Raw genomic sequence first — 8405 nt, forward strand, 5'->3', positions numbered from 1 at the left:
TCTCTCTGCCAATCATGTCCAACTGTTGCTTTCTCTTTTCTACAACATTTTGATTGTGCCCTGAAGAGTGGGACACAGGCTGGGTCCCAGGGACCCCCCCTCTAGGTTCCCTCTCAAAGGCTAGCTATTCTAGGTTTGAAAATTGTCAGAGTTTCCATTTGTTTAGGTTTTCTTTGCATTGTTTTTCAGAAATTCTCCATCTTGGCCACATGGTGGGTTAAGGGTTTAGTCTCATCTGACTCTTAATCTTCCACCAAACTTACTACTACACTCACTTCTGCAGCCTCCCTTGCTAGCCACAATATTTGCGGCAAAGCCAGCCCGAGCTGAAAAATTCCTAAGACTCCATCTCCCAACTAACCTGCAGTGAGCCAGGCTGGAAGCATGGCTCAAGACTCTTATCTTGAACCAACAAACACTGGAAGTGGTACTATAACTCAAAGTGGTTCAGTGCTAGCCTTGAGCAGAAGTGCTCAGGGACAGTGCCCAGGCCTTGAGTTCAAACCTCCTTGAATACCAACTGGGACAAACCATCTCAGCAATGAGCACCTAGACTCCGCTAGTCTGGGGAACAAGGGACCATGGAGAGGAGTAAGAGGAGCTGATATCACATCAGCCACTTTGTGCCTGCCCTTTCAAAAGCAACCAGAACCAAGAGGTCAATAGAAGTAAGCTTGCCCATCTAATGTCCATACCGGTCTTCCTATTAACTGGACAGGAATTTGCGTTCTTGCCTTCGTTACCTGACTTCTCTACCTAGTTGCCAGATGTCAGAAGTAGCTAGGGACATTTCTATCAACATTTTCAGCCTCAAGTCCTTCCTCTTGCCATTTATTTGCTCTCTAGTATTTTTTTTCAGTCCATCAATGCCTCATGAGACTTCTCCAGACTTCATCCAAGAGACTTGCCTCCTCCAGACTTCATGTAAGGACTCATCGCCCAAGTGATAGCTGCTGCCTGCTGCCTTCTCCCAGAGGGGACCATATCTCAGGCTTTTACCCCTACTCTGGCATCCCTTGCAAGCAGGAAGTAGCCAGAGAGAATCTTCACCCTTTTTCATAATTATCAAAAGGCTGGAATGTAAGGTCTGAACAGGGACACCTCCATCCCTCTTGGCTAAGTTTCCACCCAGTATCTGTTACCTAGGTAACTGGCAGACCTGGAAGCAGTCACCTTCCCCTCCTGCTAGGTCACAACCTGGGCCATTTCTAGTCACATGCCTCCCCTCTGACCTTAGGAGGATCTCAGATCCTGAGGTCACATCCTGATCCAATGTGGCCCACCAGGCCATACCTCTTCCTGTCACTGGCCTAGATAAGTCCTGGCCCAGAGAGGTGGGCCCCGCCCCCCTTTCCTTTTCAGCCGTGCTTCTCCACCACGTGTGGGGGGGTTGGGCAGCAGTCAGGTAAATAAACTTCTTTTCCTGCCTGAATAGCTTGTGGTGTTCTCTTCATCGGCTATCTAATGAAACCTACCTACTTAATATACTTTATTAAAAAAAAGTATATTAAATTCTGTTAAATTGTAACTCTGTAACTCCATAACTGTCACTCTGCTTCTGCTGTTTTCTGAGCAATGGGAGCCCTAACCCAGCGGACCATCACTAACCTTTGTTCTATTCCCCTGCTTCCCACAAGCAAAACCTTGGCAGGGAAATTTAAACTTAAGGTGTGCATTTCTTGTTACAAGAATTGGCTAAAACCAACACCTAGCCTCCCCCTTTCCATGCCCTAGCCCAAATGCTTAAAAGCCCATATGGGACACACTCGGCGCCGTTTCCTGGGATCCCAACTCCAGGTGCGGTCCTGGCGTGTCAGCACTTTTTGCTCAATAAAATCTTTTACATTTTCACTGCGGGCTGTGTGGTCTCACTGTCCCTTCCCACTACAGTAATACCGCTAAAATTTCAAAACTTTAAAATGGCTGATTTTTAAATCTAAGCATGCTCTATAATCTGCACAAACATGTCTGTGTCCATTTGTCTATATGTAACCACATGCTTTCAAAGTTACCAAGTATTCTGCGGCCTAAAAGATCTTTGTCAATGAAATCTGTGATTTCATCTAAATTGCTTTAAAACTTTGTGACCAGACTATAAGTCAAGGTGGGGGGGGAGGGGAGACAGTTTTTAAGGCCTTGGGAAAGGAGTGAAAAAAAAAGATGGTTTCCTTTGCAAAGTAAATGAAATTGGTAATTAAGTTGGCTGTGATTTATGTCTTTCCTATGTCCATCTATGCTAAGAGTTAAATATTGTACCTCTGATCATGGCTAGTAAACTAAGGCTAAAGTTTTAATTCTGTTTTCTCCCCTGTGTGCTGATCAACTCCCTTTAAGATCAAGGGACCAAAGTGAAGCCAGTGACACCAGCCTGCAAAAGCCAGTGTAAACCAGTTCTTTAACCAATATATATATAGAATTTTACAGGTAAACATCAGGAGGTACAACAGTCCACACATGCTGGGAGCTGCCACAGCCTGGCCCAGACCTTGCTGGTCTTGCTCCATCACACATGACCAAAAGCCTGTTGATTTGGGGTAAAATACATGCCACTTCAGATATTCGGTTCTGTAAATGTTAATCCCCACAAGTTAGACCATAAGGAGTGTATGAGCAAAGGATATAAGCTGACTTCTATACTATTTTACAATTGGATGTATTTCTAAAAAGAGAGAGAGATGCTACAGTGCTAGTGAGAGATCAAAATAAGTTTAGCAGTAATTTCAAACTAAACTATAAGGAAAATCTGTCACCTGATACTGGAAAATAAGTGGTAGATCCTGCTCCAAGACAATGTAACAGTAAAAATTACTAAGAGGTCAGGCCACCCTAACCAGGAATTTGAGACTGCCCGGATCAGTTAACCCCCCTACCCTAGCAGGAAGCAATTTAAAGCAGGAAATGATTTAGGAACAGCACCCTCAGTTTAACATTCCTATGTCAGCCCACCAATGAGATGCTTGCTATGTATGATTTAACCTGTCCTATAGCCATTAAGATGGAAAGCCCTTACCCTTACTAGACATGATTATACCCCTAACCAATGAGCTTGAGACAAGATTCACCCTCAAACAGCTGACCAATCACATAACCAATGTTGCAATGATCCTTCCCCCACTTGCTACATACTCAATAAAAACCCTGTTGGACAATGGGTTGGGGCTCACATTTCGGACCTGCTGTGTCAGGGAGAATTTGTGAGTCTGGCTCAAGCTGCGCACTTAAATTGGCGACGGCTCCCTGGTGAAAGATTAAAAATTAGAGTTACATTTTACAATTGCTAACTGCTGGTTTTGCGTCTGTAAACTTGCTTGCGCTAGCACTGACCCTTCCCCTCCCTGGAAATAAATAAAAAAGTTTGGGAGCCTAGATGTCTGCCCTGGGACAAGCTCTGTAGTCGTAAATAAAGAACTAACAAGTAAATTCCCCAGGTGGCCAAATGGGACCCAAGATAAGGAACAAAGAGTATGTTCCTCCGCATTCCAGAGTAAAAAATTCTCGGTTTAGGGGGCTCAAGATTAGAACCATCTGGTGAGCCCAACAAATTAGGCCAAATGTTAATTAATCACAAGTCTGTAACTCCGTAAACTCCCTTAACCCTTATCTCCCAGAGTGACTATCTCCATTTGATCACCCGCGCCAATTGTTTTATTACAAAAAGTGTTATAAACTTCCCCGTGTAGTAAACTGAGCCAATCCTGGGGAACCAGGGGTCTTATGCTAATCCTGAGGCTTTTGTCTTTAAAAGTGCCTGTAACCACTGCTCAGGGCTCCCTGCCGGCCTCGGATAGAGAGCTCGCGCAAACGCCAAATAAACTTGCTTATTGCAGCTGCTGGCTTGGAGTCTTGGTTCTTGGGGTGCCCTCCCGTTGAAGAAAGTATCCCAGTGAGTCTGGGGTCTTTCACCTGGTATTTTTCGGTGAGGAGGTCTGTGGCCTGGTACTTCACTAGTACATTAAGAAAAACTGATAAATTCCTAAAGGTAACAGACTGCAGAAAAATGTCACTTTTTCCATTCACTGAGTCTCTGGCAGTGCAGCCTAGAGGGAAAGGGTGTAGCCCAGCATTACAGTGAGGCATTTAAATGCAAATTAAAGTAACTTTACAAAAAGGGATTAAAATGACATCCTCTTGGTAAAAATTTGGGAAGTTGTGGGGAGTGGCTGGCATCCCAGAAAGATAAAATTTTCCTAAAGGTTTACTTCAAAGTAAAAAAGATAAATTAGGATTATTCTAGTTTGCCCTTAACATTATTTTGTAACAGTTTCCAGCAGGCCAACAGTGCTAGTGCTATAAGCAGGTAAAACCATGCTTATAAAACTACTTCCAGGGGCTGGGAAGGTGGCTCAGTGGTAGAGCGCTTGCCTTGCATACTTGAGGTCCTGGGTTTGATTCCTCAACATCACATAAGCAAAAAGAAAAAAGCCAGAAGTGGCCCTGTGGCTCAAGTGGTAGAGTGCTAGCCTTGGGCTGAAGAGCTGAGGCCCAGGCCCAGAATTCAGGCCCCATGACCGGACCCCCCCCCCAAAAAAGAACTACTTCCAATGACCATCTTTGTTGCTTTTAATTGGAGTAAAAGTGGCCATTTGTAAAAAAAAAAAAAAAAAAAAAAAAACTGGTTGATTTGGGAACTGCAGTTCGAAGCCAGCCCAGGCAGACAAAAGTCCCTGTGATATTGTCATCACTAATCTGCCAGCAGAGTGCTCAAAAACAGAGTTGTTTTGGAGTTTAAAGTGGCCAAGTGCTAGCCCTGAGCTGGTGAGCTGAGGGACAGCACTCAAAGCCTAAGTTCAAGTCTAGTGACTGAACAAGGAAAATGCCAAAGGTGCATTTATCCCAACATAGAAAAGGCACTCCGAGGGGCTGGGAAGGTGGCTCAGTGGTAGAGTGCTTGCCTTGCAGGCATGAGGCCCTGGGTTCAATTCCTCAGCACCACATAAGCAAAAAGAAAAAAACCAGTGAAAGACCCCCGACTTCGGGTGTCCCCCAAATCAGGACCTCCCTGCCCCAAGCACCAGTCAGACGACACCAGATGCAAAGGCAAGAGGATTTTATTTGGGCATGCCCAGGTTCCCAGGTGCAAGTGACCTCGAGATCCGCAAGGTTCGGGTCAGTGTCTGGGAACCCCGAGCAGTCCCGGGGATGGTCCTTTTTTGGGACCCCTCTGTCCGTTACAGGAGTGCCCGCGCTTTTTCAGCCAATCCTTTTAAAACAAATCATATGTTTTGTCCAATCACTGTTCGAGGGGGTCCCTTGGTGTACTTGCCGAGTTGTGTGTCTCCGGCCCTTGGTATGAGGAAGTGACCTTTGTCCGAGTCAGCTCCTGTCGTTCGCTCACACCAGGGGGCTAGCCGCAGGGGGGATTAGTTAGTAGGGTGTGGGCTTATTGATTAACTGGTGAAGTTAGTTATCAAAAGGGGGGTGTGGTAATATAATTTTCTTAGCAAAGCATGTTACAGAAGCCAGAAATAGCTTGGTTAGATACAAAACTCTGTTCCCCTACAAAGAGGCTCAGGGCCTGGTTGGTTGGGGAGGGGGTCTTTCACCAGAAGTGGAGCTGTGGCTCAAGTGGTAGAGCACTAGCCTTGAGCTGAAGAGCTGAGGGACAGCACCCAGGACCAGAGTTCAGGCCCCACGACCGGACCCCCTCCCCCCAAAAAAAGAAAAGGCACTCTGAGGATCCTGGCAATGTTAAAACATCCAGAGGCAATTACAAGTAATTGCTTGGATGACAAAAATGGTATCAGATCCTGAGTTACTTGAGCTTGGCCCTCCAAAAAATTGATCAAGTCATGAAAAGATAGTTTGTAAACATTCCTATCGCCTATGTTGGTCTAACTGGGCAAAACTTGCCAGCCATCTGTAACAGTGGGCAGTAAAAGCTAAGGTTATAAAATGTAAATCCTAAACCTCCTGTATCTGTGCAAAGCCTAATTGGCAATAACTTCTGAGCTGGTTAATGTAAGGTCTGAACAGAGACACCTCCTACCTCTTGGTGAGGATGGTGGTGTTTGTATGTGCTTTTTCTGCTTCTTAGAAGGACAAGGCAGTGAGGAAGGGTGAACAAATGCAATCCCAGTATTCAGTAGATACTATCTGGAAAATGAATTATGCAATTTGGGAGCAGGGCCAGGAAGAGAAAACTAGGGGAAAGTGAAGGAAGGGGTGAGTGTCCAGACACCTCCTACCTCTTGGCTAAGTTTCCACCCAATATCTGTTACCTAGGTAACTGGCAGACCTGGAAGCAGTCACCTTCCCCTCCTGCTAGGTAACATCCTGGGCCACCTCTGGTCACATGTCTCTCATCTGACCTTAGGAGGGTCGCAGACCCTGAGGTCACATCCAGATCCAGTGTGGCCACACCTCTTCCTGTCCCTGGCCTAGATAAATTCTGGCCCAGGGGTAGGTTGTCCCCCCTTTCCTTTTCAGCCATGCCTCTCCACCACGCATGGTGGGGGCAGCAGTTTGGTAAAAAACTTCTTTTCCTGCCTGAATAGTGCATGGTATTCTCTTCATCAGCTACCTAATGAAACCTACCTATTTAATATACCTGACTGTTAAATTCATCTGTTAAAAAGCATGTAGAGCTGAGATTATGTACCTATTGAGATCTGTCTAAAGGCCTGCATGGGTAGGTATTGTTGGGGCCACTAGAAATCAGATTCCTCTGTCAGCCAGAAAATGTTTTTATAAACCAGGGTATTAAAAGGGCTATGCTGCTGTAGCCCAAGAAAAGGCCTGTACATTTTTTAAGGGTTAAATGTATATAAGCCACCTTAAACAGGTTGCCCAGAGGCAATGGGCAGTACTTAGAATGCCAATCAGTTGCAGGTTAAAGACATCTACTGGGTTTTATTTAAAAACAAACAAACAAAAAAAAACTGCCAGTGCGGTGGCTCACACCTCACACCGGAGGCTGAGATCTGAGGATTGCCGTTCAAGGCCAGCCCAGGCAAGAAAGTCCGGGGAAACTCTTATCTCCAATAAACCACCAGAAAACCGGAAGTGGCGCTGTAGCTCAAGTGGTAGAGCGCTAACCTTGAGCTGAAGAGCTGAGGGACAACGTTCAGGCCCAGAGTTCAAGCCCCATGACCGACCAAAAGAAAAAAAACTCTGACAAGTAATTGTTAGCCAATTGTTAACAAATTATAGGTAACCGCTATCTCATTGCTCTCCTTGTTGATTTAATTGGAAATAAAAGGGCCTTTTGTCACAGTTCAAAGCCATCTTGGGTACAAGAAATCCCTCTAAAACCCCTTCTTCCAGCTAATCAGCTCAGAGCCAGGCTGGAGACATAAATCCATACTCACCTCTAAGTTGAAGGCTGAAAGTGGCATTGTGACTCTTAAGTGGTAGAGCACTAGCCTTAAGCAAAAGGGCCCAGGGGCAGTGCCCAGGCCTTGAGTCCAAACAGTAAATGCCAACTGGGACAAGCTATCCCAGCAATGGATGTTGTGACACCAGCCAGGACAAAATCAATCAGTCCTGACAATGGAAAACCATGGAGAGGAGTAAGGAGATGACATCCTAAATGGAGTCACTTTATGCTTGCCCTTTCAAAATTAATCAGAGGGCTGGGAAGGTGGCTCATTGGTAGAGCACTTGCCTTGCATGCTCGAGGCCCTGGGTTCGATTCCTCAGCACCACATAACAAAAAAAGCCGGAAGTGGCACTGTGGCTCAAGTGGTAGAGCGCTAGCCTTGAGCTGAAGAGCTGAGGGACAGCGCCCAGGCCCAGAGTTCAGGCCCCATGACCAGACCCCCCCAAAAAAATCAAAATTAATCAGAGCCAGGAGATCAAGAGAAATAGTTGCTTGCTTGCCCATCTAATGTCCATACCTGTCTACCTTCTAACTGGACAGAAAGTTAACAGTCTTGCCTTTGTTACCTGCTATTTGTATTTATAGTAGCTTCTGATGTTCTCCCCTACCCACTTGTCCAAAAGAAACCTAGACACCCCTTCCTGTCTTCCTTGCCCCGGGTCCAGTTATTCCACCTTCCCTGTAAAGGGCTGAAACTGGGCTTTATACTCCATGGCATACTCCACTCTCTTGAGCTGCTAACAGCAATTTTTGCCTTAACAGCAATTTTGCCTTTTATTAATTGTGTCTTGCATTTTAGATAACTATTGTCATGGAAAAAGGAGGACCTTTACCAACCACTGTCAAGCAGATGCTTCATGGATGGTACCTGGCTGAGCAACAAAACAGACCCCTGACTACTTTGCCCCTTGACAGCAGGAAGTAGCTCCAGAAGAATTGACTTCTGCCCATTTACCTCCCCCCCACCCCTGCCTGTACCCCCTATTTTTATTAAGCAATAGAGCAGGGAATGTTAGTGTTAAGCTCACCTTTGGTCCTCAGCTCCACCCAGACTGGGCCCCCCTCTCATCCTGGAGTTCCCTCCATA

The sequence above is a fragment of the Dipodomys ordii genome, unplaced genomic scaffold, assembly GCF_000151885.1.
Source record: "Dipodomys ordii isolate 6190 unplaced genomic scaffold, Dord_2.0 Scaffold247, whole genome shotgun sequence".
Classification (NCBI taxonomy): Eukaryota; Metazoa; Chordata; class Mammalia; order Rodentia; family Heteromyidae; genus Dipodomys; species Dipodomys ordii.